The sequence below is a fragment of the Topomyia yanbarensis genome, chromosome 1 (genome assembly GCF_030247195.1).
Source record: "Topomyia yanbarensis strain Yona2022 chromosome 1, ASM3024719v1, whole genome shotgun sequence".
Classification (NCBI taxonomy): Eukaryota; Metazoa; Arthropoda; class Insecta; order Diptera; family Culicidae; genus Topomyia; species Topomyia yanbarensis.
This window is the reverse complement of record NC_080670.1, coordinates 19,418,757-19,434,895: the sequence shown is the minus strand read 5'-3', so window position 1 is coordinate 19,434,895 and position 16,139 is coordinate 19,418,757. Positions and strand designations below refer to the sequence as shown.

Below are 16,139 nucleotides of genomic sequence, written 5' to 3'. Positions count from 1 at the left end.
TATAATTAATATATTCAATATCAAAACGCGTTGGCAAATATATTTAAATAGCCGTTTTTTGACCAAAACTATAAGGAACAAAAAACAACATGTAATCCTATTCGGAGAATTGTTAATGACACCGTGCTCAAGGAAATGCAACCAAATTCAAAGAATTTATCAGAAATTCTTGGAGATCCTACAATATTCAGAGACATCTTATTGCTTTTGGTTTTTTTTATTATATATTATAAATTACAAATTGTACGACCACGAGGAAATGTTTTTACATGTCATTTTCAACCACTTTGACTGTAGGATACCATTCTTCTAAAATTAAGTACCCAGTGATAGAACAATTTATCACTAATATGGGGATTAATTGATATTATTTTTGTAAGGATTCATTCAATATCAAACATAAAAGTAATATTTTAAAATTGATTTTTGTGTTTCGATAGTACGTTTCTATCGTACGTACACTAAACGAAGCGGTGGTGTACGTCAGCGATTCTCAACCTGGGATCCGCGGACCTCTAGAGGACCGTGAAGTCTTTGCTGGGGGTCCGCGAAGAGGAAAATCTTTTCCGGACGGATATTGACGGGTTTTTTTTATCGTATCAGACTGAAAATAATATATTAACAGCATATAAATCAATGTTAAGCCATGGGGGTCCGCAACCGCCCAGGGTAATTTCGAAGAGGTCCGCGACCGCCTAGGATAATTTGGAAGGGGTCCACGATGACCCAAGGTGAAGGGGAAGGGGTCCGCGGAGCAAACAAACAAATAAGTATAACGGCCGGATCCGTAAAAGGTAAATATTTATATCACTATAACCAATCATAGCTAATGTCGTTTTTCATTGAAAAACACCGGGGCAGTGGACTGCACTGGTTTTGCACTTTCTAGCAGAAGTGGGAATGAAACACGTCTAGAGGCCTGTTCTTCTTCTAGAAAATGCAACACCAGTGCAATCCACCGCCCCGGGATTTTTCAATGAAAAACCCCATAAGTAATCCGCCATGTGTTTTGCCTTTCTCAATACAGGTATACCTCGATTTAACATACTCACGATTTAACATACCCTCGATTTAACATATTTCGATTTAACGTAATTTTTACCTCGATTTAACATACATGCAAAAAAATTTTAATGTCAATGTTACTAAAACGAAATGTTAAGAATCAATATCAATTTTATTCTATGATCCACTTCCAATGCTTAAAGAAACATAATTTATTTTCGTTTTTTTCTGAGATACAGAAACATTCTTATTTTGATATCGCACAGTAAAATGAATACACGAATTTGAGGTTCAAGTTATTTCCTGATAATAGTTTTATGGGTTTTTATGTGTAAGCTAAAAATAGATAACTGTAAAGATATGGTTGATGGAAGGTATAGGGCGGTGACGAGATATTGGCGGACGGTGAGTCCCACTAATAGGCATTGGGGCTGTAGCAGTTATTACGAAACTGTTGGAAATTTAATGAAGTCGTGACAGTTCCTGCTTGAAAGAACGTAAGCTCGACAACTTCATTATGGATCGCAAAAAAAATGCAATAGACGATAATGATGGAAGATACAAGTCTTCCTTCAATGTACGACTCTTGGTAAGCTCACGGTGTTTATTAATCAATACCGGTGCCAGTCATTACTTAATCAAAACAGAGGAAGCACACAAAAGCAATGTTAGTCCGACACTGATTGTGATTATATTCTTCATATATTACTGCGTATTCTGTATATCTGTATATATTACTCTCAACAACTGCAACGGATAGAGAATGGTCGTTAGTAGAGATTGGGATTCGAATAAACTGTACTGGCATTTGCGTACGATTTGAGATGATGATCGAAGACTCTGGATACTTGGCCCTCAGGAGTACCATAATAAATGTTCATGTTTAAATAGAAATCTAGGAGATAGATCCAATAAATAATAAGCTAATAAAATGTGTAAAAAAAGGAAATGGATCCTCCTCGTCGTACATAAGGATTAAACTTTTTTTTAAAATATATTTGTATTGTAATTAAAATGTCTTATTCATTCTGATGAGTTCGACTTTTAAACTGAGGTATTGTATCTGTCGTGTACAAAATGATTTAATCCAACTTTTTCCTTAAGGAGAACTATAGCGCTACAATGGCTCGATTTGGTTGTTTTTTTCTGCAAGTAGAACTCCTGTGCTTACAAAACTTCGTGGCTAGTCGTTTGTCCGTGAACTCAAGTAGTGTTCGCTTTTTGAATTCTGCGATTATCTGACGGACAAGTCTACCAAGATAAAGATGAGACAAAATAGAAACACAAATTTTCTTACTTACTAAAATTGGGCATTGTGCTCTTCATGCACATAATGGTTAATCCAACTTTGTTGACTATTCTTATAAGTTATCCTGAATTCTGAGAAAATTTTGCGACGAACTTTATGAAATGAATATCTGTTAGAATTGGAGAATACTTGGCAAGGTTAAGGTAAATATGTTGTTTATGTTCAGAAGAGCAATCTAATTGTTTAATTGAGAATATGTGGTTTCTATGTCATTGTTAGGTGGATATAATCAGTAATATCCTTGTAAATATTTCGTGTGATGAATAAAAAAATAATTCTATTCGAAAACAAATATTTCTTTTGTGTTTCGATTTTACATAAAATTCGATTTAACGTACATGATTGAATCGAAAAATGTATGTTAAATCGAGGTATACCTGTATTTGTTTTCTCTTTCACAATTTCCTGAAAATATGAAAAATGTGACTACCATTCCATATTAGATCCGACTGGCACACCATGAACATAAAATGTTTTGTTTCTTTTCATATTAACGAACGCTGTTCGAAAGTACGATTGATTCGCACGGAGACGGGAATGAGTAGGCCTCATCGAAACACTCAATCATCAAAATGTATGCCCATCTTTCGAACACACACACACCCACCTACACTGGGGGGGTCATCGATATGATTGAGTGCGATATGCGAGCAATGAAGCAATCATCGAGATTCTGCATGACGTAACCATACGCGCAATTTAATTCAGGTCCCCTCTTAACGCAACAGCGGAATCCAAGCTTTATGACGTATACCTACCTACCTACTTATGACACCGAAGGCATGCTGACACTAACACACTACGGGTGAACGAGCGCGACAACGCACGTGTTGATCGTTTACCAAATTTCATTGCCAAAACTGGCCGGCGTTGCGGCTTTCCCGATAGCTGCGAAACCGGCGAGAACGGTGCTGAATGTATTGGTGCTGAATTTGTTTTTTTTTTCTATAAAAGCGAGCACAGCCAATTTGGAAATTTTAATACTGCAGCAAAAGAGATTATAACTACTAGAGGGAGCAAAGCGCTACTGTCTCCATGTATTCACGGACTGAAACATGGGGTCTCGCTCTAGCATATTGTATCCCATGGCTTTGACATATGTTTACCCAGGGCAATATGTGTCAAACTAACGGGCCTAGCATATGTAAGAGCGAGATGATAAATTATCGGTGTTAACAGCGACTTGCGACCTCTAGCAGCTATAATCTCTTTTACTGCAGCTTATCGACTGTTACAGTCAAGTCACGTTAGTTTGACTTGATCCAGTTAATTGAGAGTCGAGATGGTCGAGGTTTTTTTGTTGGAACCCGCGCCGGAGACATTCAAAATTGAAAAACCTGGACCCGTAGACTACAAATAAGAAAAATGCAGCCTCCAGATATCGAACAAATCACTTTATTTTTTCGATAAAAATTGAACAGTAACATAGGGACAGTACAAAATATTAAAAAGAGATAAAAAACATTAAAACATACAAAAAACAGAGAATCAAGATTTCTTTAAAAAACCTTTGTACAACATACTTGTCAGAGAACCAAAACAATGTATTTTAATCACGCAGAAGAATCAGGCCTTTTTGAAGCATCAAAATGTTTAGTTGAATTTCAAACTTGAGGAATGACTGTTTCAAACTGAAATGGTCGTTTCTCGGAACCAAATATTTGGTTTAGTTCAACAAATACTTCTGATTGCATTGTAAATAGAAACATTTAATAAAAGTAACAGTTAGATCTAACAAATAAAAGTTGTTAGTTCTAACTGTTACCTTTATTAAAGACCAACAGAATCTGTTGCATTCCAACTAAAGTTGAGTTGTTCTCTCCTTTAATTAATACTAAAGATTTTTTTGTTTCTTCGAACCTGTTTGTTACGTATGACCATTTGCACAAACGCGTCGCAAGTGATTTACGTGAATGTAATGTAAGCGAGTAGATGGAGAGTACACCCCTAAGAAAATGTAGGAGTAGATGGGGTAAAATACACCCCTAAGAAAATTTAATCATAACTTAACTATGGACCATCAATTGGGAGAATTTAATTAATATCATTTAGCCAACATTTTTTACTCTGAAATCACAATCGTTTTACAAAATATTCAGGAACATGAAAAATATTCAATTGTTCAAAATCATTATAAATTGCTCTTTGAAAAATAAGTAGGGAAAAACGCACCTGTGCGGGGGTAAAATGCACCACAACAACGGAGCACAATACATTATAACAAAATCAAAATTTTAATGCAGAAGATAGCAAAAATTGCAGCATTCGAATTAACAGTCTTAGTATATTCTACTTCACTTCGGTTATGTCTGTGACATTACCATCTTTTTCATTAAGAAGACATCGAGCATCGATAAAACGATCGATGAACGATGGAACCATTGGTAGTTCGCATGCGCCTCTGAGGTATAGGTGGCGCGATGGTACAATTTTTCTTTGTGCACGAACAGTGGGTTGGGCCCTTTGACACTATCGGCCTGCCCGATCAAAAATAATTGCATTTTTTTTTTGGCGATTTTTGACAGCACTTGAATATTTACAACAACTCCTAACGGTGGAAATGTAAAATTAAATTTTTATCAGTATATTTTGATTCTCACCCATGGTCCTAAGTGAAAATGACAGTTTCTCTTTGTTTACTTTCTCTTTAGCTAATAACTCGAGGGTCTGCCCCAAAGGGAAGAAGAGCGTGTCCGGATAAGAATAAGAAGAGTGGCAGATTTGACAAGCGCAAAACAGATTCAAGATAATCTGCATAAGGTGCATGCAAGTGTGTACAATAATGTTATTGGTGGCAAACGCCTTGAGAACCTCAAAAAGGCTGAAAGCACTAGTTTCTATATTCAAAACATTGTTTTAACTAATTTCGATTTTAACAACTTTTTTTCTGGAAGTAAAGCAGTATTTACGCAATATAGATGTTGCCGATTGAAAAACCAAAACTCTCGCTTTACGTATGCCTATACCTTATCTGATACCATCTTGGGTTTTCACCTCATTTGCAATTTGACAAGACCAAAATTTGACAAGACCATAATTTGATGTTGGAACGGTCTATCCCTGAGAATCATCATAGGAAGGGCAATCCCTCGTAATAACTCGTCCGTTTATATGTTTGTTAATTAACTCTTAGCATAATATGCTAGTCGAAATCAGTGTTTTTCGATATATCCTGAAGCAATATTGAAAAGTTTTATGCTGACGCCGTAATAATCGAAAGAAAAATTAAACAGAGGTTCTCATTTGCACTTAGGACCATTTGACATGTTTGTCGAGGACTAATGGAACCTTTTAACCCTTAACAGCAAAAATCAATTTTTTTCGAATTTTGTGAAAATTGTCTCAGAGCTTTATCACGTTACTGCGATAATTTTGAGACATTTTTGCCACGTTGTTTTGAAACATAATTGCGCATTTGAGTGTTAAATGTGTACACCAATATAGCTAAATTATAAGACTTATCTCTTCGTTCCAAAATTCTGCGAAAAACAACTGCTTTTTGCCTCCTACGGCAGGCCTTCCCTTTAAGGGCACCTACGTACGTTGATTACGTTCGATTTATTATTAGGCACCAGAAAACACTGTTCTTTCGAAAAGAAAATCGGTCAATTTACTTCCTGTCTGATCGTCAAACAGACCTCTTCCTCCCCCCCCCCCCCTCAAAACCCAACACGTAATCTTGTGCAAGAAGACGGACCCAAAACACGCCGGGGCCGCATACTCGGAGTAATGTTCGACGCTGCTGGCAGAGTACACAATTATTTTTATGTTGATACCGTCCTTCGACAAAAACTTCCCCTCGGATTTCGCCAGAAGTGCCGACTGCTCACTGGGTGGTATGAGTGCATACGTACGTACGTACGTACGTAGAAGCGCACACACGTCCACGGACGACCGTACGCTTGTAGTATACGTCGGCAACGAATGCAAATTCAAACTGGACAAACTCGTCTGCTGCCGCTCGCTTGCCAGTGATGTTCATTTTGGGCACAGCGAAACAACCGGTTCGGCACAGTGAGTTCCGCGGTGAATGCCTGCTGCCCTGCCAGCAGCACGAACGCCGTCTCGGAGTCGTGCGGCAACATTGTTGCATTATTTACACTCGGTAACGATTTATGTGTTCGTACACGCCAGCACAAGTCGCGCGAATCAATTTTTTTTCTTCATCGCCGATTAAACAAGAGCACTCGCGAAACCCTCCGAAATAGAATATGTATCGCTCGGCGTTCGCGTGACGGAAAAGGTGTACCGGCTCGGGAAGGTATAAAGAAAGTAAGAAGTGTATACGGCAAGTGAGAAGCTGGAAATGGAGACGGCAGTTTTTTTTCTTTTATAGGTATTTCGTTCTACAGACGACCTGGTTGCAATACACGGAAAGGTCTTTTTGGCAAATCTATCGGTGATATTGCACTGTTAGCACGCTTCTACCGGATGTTGTACATACACAATCCGCTGGTTTTTTTTCTGAGCATGTATTCTTGAGTGAATTGTAGCCTTATAAAATACTTGCTTTTGTTTTGCGCTAATAGCAGGTCATAATACAGTGATGGCCAGTTTTCATTTTGTTTGCCCAGGGTGTAGGTTGACAAAATAGGAGCACGGACAAAATCGGCACATATACTCTCATTCAAAACTACTCAAAATTTGAGTTCAGAGCACTCAATTTAAAAGCTTCAAGCATTGTCAAAAATGAGTTTTAATTTGAGTAAAATCAACTCAACTCGTGAGTAACCATTACGTTTTCAAAGTTGTGAGTGAAAAAATACTTATCAAGAGAAATGCGTGGAGTCGGACGTCGGCAAAAATTAAAAAAAAATATTTTGCATTTGAACAGTCGACACATTAAGAAGACTAAAAGTTTAGTTTCATTGAGTTTGCTTCTGTTCAAATTTAACTCACTTTCGAATTTTAGTAGTTTCTGCCATTTCAACTGCATGCCGATGGGCATGAAGTATATGTGCAAAAAGGCCCTCGGATTAAATATCCAGATATCGCAAATACCTAGGCTCCCGAGCCAACAAAATAAAGTCGAAGGAATAAGGAAAAGCAGCCTGCGTAGAAGCCGGAGTACTTCCCTGCATCTTGAGTAGCCTGTAAACGAGCACTCAACTTCCTCGCTAAGACTACTGCCACCGCTGCCAATATCCACCAAGAATTCTGTAACAAACCCATTCCAACCATCGCCTGAGCACATCGCGTGAGACCAAAAGCCTGGTACAATCCCGGTCCAAATATAGACGAAAGCCTCACCCACACAACAGAAGCCTGCGACCCCCAAATAGCACCATACCAAAATAAAAAGAACTCATCAACCGAAAATATCAACGAAACCTGAAAATCTTCACCGACGGCTCCAAGGCAGACGACAGCGTCGGAGCGGGTATCAGCGAACTGGGGAACGGGCTCTCCTTCCACCATCGCAGTAGCAATTACTAAAAGTGACACAGACGTACCAACTGTAATCTTAACCGACTCCATATCAGTTCTACGTGATATCGCATCTGGAACATCAACCCCATCCATCCATCGAGTCTCACCGAGACCCATTGATTACACTGTGCTGGATCTCTGGCCACAAGAGCATCAAGGGAAATATAGAAGCGGACCGGCTAGCTCTACACGGCAGACGGGCCCGAGCCCGACTATCAGACGAAATTCCACTAATCGATATATACAGAAACTTCAATACGAATCTGTGGAACGGATTCACTATCCACAGGTACACGCAAAAGATCAAAGGATCTGCCGAACAGCGAATACTTTCTCGACTCCGAATGCGACATACGAGAATTATTCACGCCCTAGAACCGGTACCGGAATGTACCTCACTAGAACCGGTACCGGAATGTACCTCATGCAATACCCGATTATCTGTTGAACGCCTACTTTGCAACTGCCGGGAACTGAAGTACCTCCGACGACGATACGATCTGGCAGGCTCAATACGAGCCGTGCTATCTAACGACCCGGTCCGGGATCTACTCTTCCAGAAAAAAAAATGAAACATTTCATCGGCAACCCTTGGAAAGGAAGTGACGTATGTTTAAATATCTCTAATCTAAAATCAAACAATGCCCTATGTTTCAGAGTGAAATGAAGAAAATCGTCGCAGAACTTTTTCGAGATGAAGAAGTGTTCTTAGGTTCAAGAGAGCTATCCTGATCAAGACAAACCAAGGAGTTTGCGATCGTAACAAATAGTATGCCTACTGAAGGAAGGAAAAAAGATATTACAAAGGAGTGTCATTCGTGTGACTTCCGGTCGAGACAACCAGATTGCGTGAACCTCTGCGATGGGGTTTGTGAAATTTTGCAGAAAACTAAATGATTCAAGCAATCAATATCAAGGAAGTATATCCTGATAAGTCATATTTTTTATTATTTTTAGTTAGAAAGAAAAGTCATGTCAGGTCAGAAACGCTTATATCTTCTGCTATACTGCATGGATTCAATCAATTTATTCGCCATTTTGTCGAAATTATGCCCAACAATGTTGTATTGAATTCTGGAGTGTTTTTCGAAATTTTTTCGGAAATGGCGAAAATTGTCAGCTCATCTCCGTCAAAGCCGTTAATATGGTGCACCAACAGAACCGCCACAGATTTGTTTCATTATCATTCGTGTGAAACTGTCTAGAGCGTAAACGAAGCATCTGCTCAAAAGGCTGTACAATACCGAGAAGGAAATATTTGCAAGCTGTACTCGGTTGGTGAATGAATCAGTTTGTGTCGTTACTTGGTATTTTCATTTCTGATGGTTAGAAAGTACTATGCAAAACGAAAAACCGGATTTTCAAACACCAGACCGAAGCCAAATTGTGATTGGTTAACGCTAATTTTATGCACTGAGCCGCAAATCTTGAACAGGAAGAATTCTGATTTTAGTCGGTTTCTATTAGTCAACAGTTGTTACGGCATTTAATTAGCAAGGGACTGGAAGGTGAAGTATATTTTTCAATATTTAGAGCCATAGTACTCAAGGGAGATAGTACTCTCCCTTGAGTACTATGGCTCTAAACATTGAAAAATATACTTCACCTTCCAGTCCCTTGCTAATTAAATGCCGTAACAACTGTTGACAAATTGACTCAATAGGTCGTTAACAAAAATTATTAACAAAAAAATGGTAAAAAAATATTCTATTAGTCACCCTTGTTGGATGACCGGAGGTTATATTTCAACATCTGGAGAGATGGTGATTATTAGGATTTAACCGACTCCCTGGACTAACTGAAATATTTAGTTTGTACATCGCCATGCTAGTGACGAGGGGCTATTGAAACAAAAGTCTTCCACCTAGAGAACCTTTTCCTTGGAACATCTTACCCTTCACCAGTTATTATTTTTATTTCAGACGCGTCGAAATTAGCATACACACACAAACACATCGAAAACCCCAATTTTAAATCATGCCGCTAATTACATGCATCTAGCTGCAAATCTTGAACAGGTTTCGTTCGTTGCTCCAACTCTTTAACGATGGAAGTAAACTATTTTCATTTCATAGCCGGCTCATTTGGCTTCGAACGTAAACTGAACCGGGGTACGAAACGCGGATTAGTTGGCGTCAGCGGCATCATTCGTGTATTACATTCGTGCTGGCTACACCATACATACGCTCGCTACGGCTGGATGCGGTAAAGGAGAAAAAGTTGCGATTTTTTCATGAAAAATATGAAAACCAAAATCGTGCTCGTTTCTTGCCGGTCTCCAGTTTCCTGTCGACCGAATCCACCGTCGGTTGAGAAAGGCCATAGTATCCGTCTAGTTTTCGGAAAATCTCACCACCGAAATATTGGATCTCACAGGAAACGCAATCCAACGCATCAAAAAAGACCACGATTATCCTCCATCAGCTACAGCTAGCCATTCGAAGTGACGAAGAGCTGCACAGCTGAGCTCCAGCCTGACCATTGCCCAGGATGGTGTGTTGCCTAACATCCATACCTTTCTGCGTCCAAGGCAGATCGAAAAGAATTAAGTTTCTCTTTATTGGGAAGTGAACCGATGCCGAAAGAAAAACCGAACCCGCCCATTTCAGGGCGACCATTGTATTCGCATGAAGAGTTTTGATTTGATATTTCATCTCTCCTTCGTTGGCGAATCATATTTGAATTAAAATACAACTTCCTTTCTTTATATTGCTACTATGTTCTTTTTCTGTATATTTAAATAATGTTATATATGATCCGATAATTTCATTCTAATTCCAATTTTTAAATGAATTTTGATTCTAATAAAATTGGATTGATGGAAATTCCAAAAAATCTGACATTCGTGTAAACAAAATCGTATAACAGTATATTCTTTATCATACAAAGCTACTTATTCCTTATATATTAGAAAAAAGGAGAAACATATAAATGTTCTCATTTCTTCTGAGATCTATTGAAAATGCAAATTAAATCAAAAAAGTTTCTTTGGATAAATTTTGAGTTATATTCTCTGTTTGTATCGAGGTGAACTGTTTGGTAGCTTCTGAGCTCTTTTCTGAAATTTATACAGTTTTCATACCTTCTAATCTTGTTGAAATTGATGGAGTTATGTTTGATGAATCTGTCGAATCTGACGATATAGTTAAACATAGATCAGGAATATTTTGATTTCGATACATTTCTTTTGTTCAGGTGCTTCATAGTGAACGCCTGTATAGAAAAATCTTTGAAAGTAATAAGTCCAAATTCATTACATTTGATGATATACGCGTCACATTTTCTGGATCTACTCTTCCAGCTTTTGTGTAGGTAAGTAATGTAATATTTCGAGTTCTTTACTTTTACTCTTAAAGTAGTTGATTTTCATTAGAAAATTTAGATTATTAATTAGACCCTTTTAATATTTATGAATTATTTTATGATATTATTATTTTAGAATTTATCATAAACTCAAACCAAACACAATTCACATTCTTGTCATAAAAGGGAAAATTTTGACGGAATTCTGATAGATCGTCTATTTTAAAATCAAAATCTGTAGCGCTTAAAAAATCCGGTTTAATCATTGCTTATTTAATTTATCGTAAAATTGAAAACGTAATAACACGGTGCTTCCAAACAAATAAAAAATCGTGTACTTTTCAAGTGATCTGGTAAACGTTGTAGGTGTAGTCAAATATAACACAAAACTAAGTTTGACCAATTTAATATATCCTCAAAATCTTGTTTTATAGCAAAAAACTTTTTCGACACTAAAAGATTGGCTACGGTCTCATTTTAATCCGATTTTCTGATTGTTCTGGATTAAATTGTGTTCTTCTATAAATAATACTATGATTTTGCGATTTTTTCATGAAAAATATGAAAATTGCTCAACATTTTCATGAAAAAGCGTCTTTGTTTTAATAAAAAATTAGAATAAGCAATTTATTTCGCATCTTATGACCTATTAATCATCCTAATTGGTTGAAAAAGGACTGAGTTATTAACCTTTTTCCAAATCTTGCTCGCATAAACTTTTGTTTTGCGTTACGCAATTTAGGAATGGTTCCTTAAAAGGCCATGCGAGCAACTCACTCTAAACTTTCAATAAAACAATGACGCTTTTTTATAAGAATGTTGAGCAGTTTTTATAATTTTCTTGAAAAAATTGCAAAATAGTGGCTATGTTCAGATTGTTGTCCCAAAACCACGAAGTATGTTTTATAAAAAAATAAAACGTGGCATACCGCTGAAAAGATTATTTCTTCTTTCATTTTTTTCTAGAACACTCAAAAAATTAAAAATCGGTTGAAAAAATTCCGGCGTAGCTAATTTTTTAGTATCGAAAGCCTCAAAAAATTGTTTTTTTTATATCATGATTTTTTGGGTATACAGCATTTTTCATGCATTATTGTGTTGCATATGATGAAATCTACAACCTATACTACGTCACTTGAAAAGTACAAAATCACTGTAATACCGTGTAATGCTTCCAAGTTGAGTAAGATTAAATCACGATTTCAGTGGATCTGCTGGAACAATCAATCCCATCTTAACTTTAAGATTTGTAAACAAACTTTTGTTTTACTGATTTCTATTAATTTGCTAAAATTTAAATGCAGAAAATATTAGAAATTGTTTCCTTGAAAGGTAAAGATGTGGGTTAATGTGTATTTATCTTGCAATTTCACTCGGCAGCGAAATTATAAGTGAAACAAGGTTGTTTACAAAAATCTCTTTAGCCCTTTTGAAGAATTAACATTGAATTTTTGGCGGAGCAAACACGACTAAGCTCTGAAAGTCTGAGAAATTTCACAAACCGACCACGGGAACAAATTAGTTCAAATATTGTGTTAATAGATTAATCTCTTCTGTTCATTTTTTAAAGTTACGTGATCTACCTTAAAAGCCCGCGTGAACATTAAATTCCTATTTTTTGTTGCAAAAATGCGCAACTTTCAAAAAAGCATCGAACAAAAAGGCATTTCAGTGTAAAAATGCAAGCTTACTTCTCGCATCAGCACGGCCGGAGCGCACCACTAACTGTTCGATCGAATGTCTCTTGGCCTCTCGCTGCTCGTGTAAGCTCCACCACAGTATAGGCCACTGGCTGCATTTCTTACTTGCCTTACCTTGTTTATTTGATGCACTTTTGGAAGCAGTTTCATGCCTAGCAACTTTGCACAAAACGGTGTTACTCCAATGATACATACCTTCCATACTAGTATTGATCACACAATCAAAATTCGACAATTGGAAGCACGAGGTTTCATCCGCCGGACGGCCGTGCAAGTTGAACAAGGTCAGGTCCACCTTATCCACCCGCTTTTTACTGCCTATCGCCCGCAATAATGCATTCAGCCAGAGAGGGATAGAGCCGTTTATCAGATCAGCACGACGGTTAACATCCGCGATAAAACTCGATACGCGCGGTGTACTCTCCGCGCTCACTTATTTTCTCCCCAAACACGAACACTCAAACCTTGCCCGTCGGAGAATGCAACAAGTTTTCACATCAACATACCCACGTCCAAACCATTCGGATATTTCTTACTCGTTATCACAGCCTGTTTTTCATAAAACAAAACTACACTTGGATATTTCTTCTTTTTTTATTTTAATTTCAATTGAATAGCTGTCAACTAATTCCAAACCAGTTCGATGCGAAATAGGAATTCACTGGCGCAGAAGCACGGAAGAAAAAGGAAGCTCAAAACGCAACTTACAACTGGACCTGAACAGCACAATATTATCTTCGGCCCACGGCTAAACAAATTAATCGGGGATGGCAAATAAAAAATCGCTGCACTCGGGTGGAGAGAGATAGTACGAAAGCTAGCCAAAACACACAGCGATCCGATCCCGAGGCAACCGCGGCAATCAGTGGTGATATTTTAAGAAACATTAAACACATCGCTATAAAATGAACCGACTGTGCGAATCTCCCTGCTGCAACTATGTGTTGTTATACAATGTAGCTCTGTTCCCATGTGAGCGAACTTTTTTTTATGGACTCGACACAGCAGAAGCGTGCACATGCAGCCTAAGTGCAATTGCATTGGTGTTGGGAATAATATTGTATGCGAGAGTACAGTCAGCCAAACGTTTACTCGGTCGATCGATGTAGAAGAATCGGTCGGGGCCGTAGTTCTACTAGTATAGATCTACATACTTTAACCGACGGCGAAAAATTGGATCCATCTGTCAATGGGTGTAGCTTCTGGCAAGATGGACCACACGGTCTTATCCGTCACTTTGACAACACAAACAAACAAAAATGCGTATAGCAAGCTTCCGTTATCTCATTGATGCATCAATAGGAGGACAATCAGTTACGCATCAAGACCGGCGGTGGGGAATCGAACATTCACCAGGAGGCTGAAAATGAGTGCCGCAGGTTTCTCACTGACCAGAATGAACCTGTAGCCACAGACTAACAGACATAACACTATGAGGGAATTCAATCAAAAAACATCGATCCGACAATTTTCCCAGAACACTAGCTCCACCTTTTATTCACAGTCCCAATCACTCAATTACTGGTGGGTTACCCCTCAGGTTTGGGAACAATTTTTCACTAGTGGTCTATCCCCCATATGCTTGTTCATATGTCAGTGGCGCCATAATTTCAAATGTGGCCACAGTCCCAACTACAAATATATTTAAAATAACCGTTAAAGCGGGCGAAGCTTTGTTTTTGAGTGTTATGTCTGTTAGTCTGTGCTGTAGCTCTCCTGCGATAAATCATGGAAGCAACTTATGATGTATTAATTCACTGCTTGGTCGCGCACAGTTCGGAAATGTTCTACGAGAGTGTTTTTTTAATGATGCCATAATTTTGAAAGCTTCTTTTTATAATCAATTCCCTTTATTTATTGAAAGACGATTGTTGTGGTTGACGTATTGGATATGTAAATAGATAGGGAGCAAAGGTAAAAGCGATCGAAGGGTTAACGTGAGAGAATGTCAACAGAGTGGGCTTCTCATTTATAACAACACTGCTTTTAAAAAGAGGTCTATGTGTTTTTAGGTGTCCACATTTTGTCACGAACAGTCTGCCGAAAAAAATCTACATCCGTCGTCTTCAAACACCTAGCGTCAACTGATTGCACAAAGTCTTCCGGCAAACTGCTCCATACGTCTTCAGTCATCGCAATGATGATATTACAGACAAATCTGAAGTAAATTTATATTTAAAAAGCCTGTCCTGTTGGCGCTCCAGTTTGTGCCCAGATTTAGTTTGTGTCAGTGGATTGTTATTGCTCTTATGTTGCACTATTGTATTAGTTAGGATAGGTGTGCCATTTCCCTGTACCTACTAAATTATTGTTAGGAAATCGCATTGAAAAACAAATGCAATTTCAACGCCAAAGGGGCGCGAAACTGAGACCTCGCCAAAGGCGCCAGAAGACCACGCTACGGCCCCGACTATAGTATAATGATAATCTTTAGTACCTACAAATTTTTCGACTTATATGAATTGATCTAAAATCGGCCAATGCGGTTATTCAACACTAGTGAAGTTTTTGCTAAGTGTCAAAATCGCTTCGGAATTTGATTCGGAATCCTGAATGGAGTCATTATAGATTCCAAATCAAATGCAACAACCGATTCTGAGTCGGAATCGGTTGTTGCATTTGATTTGGAATCCATAATGACTCCATCCCAGTTAAACTCATTCCGGAACCGGTTCGGATTTCTGAATGGAGTCATTATAGATTCCAAATCAAATGCAACAACCGATTCCGACTCAGAATCGGTTGTTGCATTTGATTTGGAATCCATACTGACTCCATTCAGGATTCCGAATCAAATTCCGAATGGTTTGACAGGGATTCAGAAATCCGAACCGGTTCCGGAATGAGTTTAACTGGGTAGTAACATGGCGCATTTTTATAACTTAAATCGACCGTTTTTCGATGGGCGATGAAAATTCATCTCGTGTTATTTCTGTTTGTCTGCTGCTTATCGTCCAGTAGTCTACGTATATAAATAAACCGATACAGGCCTCCTTTCCATGTTTCCAACTGCCATTGACCCACACTCAAAACGAGAAGAAAAAACTCTGAATGTGCAATCCACATTCGGCCGTGCACCTATTTGATAAGATTATTTCAACGGTGCAGCCAGTTCACTGCTAGCGGCTCGAAAAACGGTTCCAAAATTAAATTCACCTCTCAACTTAACAGTAATTTTCTACTAAGTTGTGGTATCAGTTGATAGAAACGGTCAATTATTTCCCATAATAAACATTATTCTACAAACAATCATAAAACAGCAAATGTGTATTAAGGTCATAACCGTTTCTACATTGTATAATACAGTGCCCTTCTAAAGAAAACGACTTTTTCAACGATAAGATAGTGAACCATTCGTGACCAAAGTCACCATAAACGATGAGATGCACAAA

The 16,139-nt window shown here is 38.1% G+C and overlaps 1 protein-coding gene across 1 annotated transcript in view; it reads right to left on the bottom strand.

Annotated features, from left to right (window-relative positions):
- The window catches only part of LOC131677054 (uncharacterized), a 376,540-nt gene extending 363,111 nt beyond the window's left edge, over positions 1–13,429 (bottom strand). The window contains exon 1 of the mRNA XM_058956582.1: positions 12,943–13,429. The gene's annotated coding sequence lies outside the window, so the exon portion shown is untranslated. The remainder of the gene's footprint in view (positions 1–12,942) is intronic.
- Positions 13,430–16,139: the final 2,710 nt, after the last annotated feature.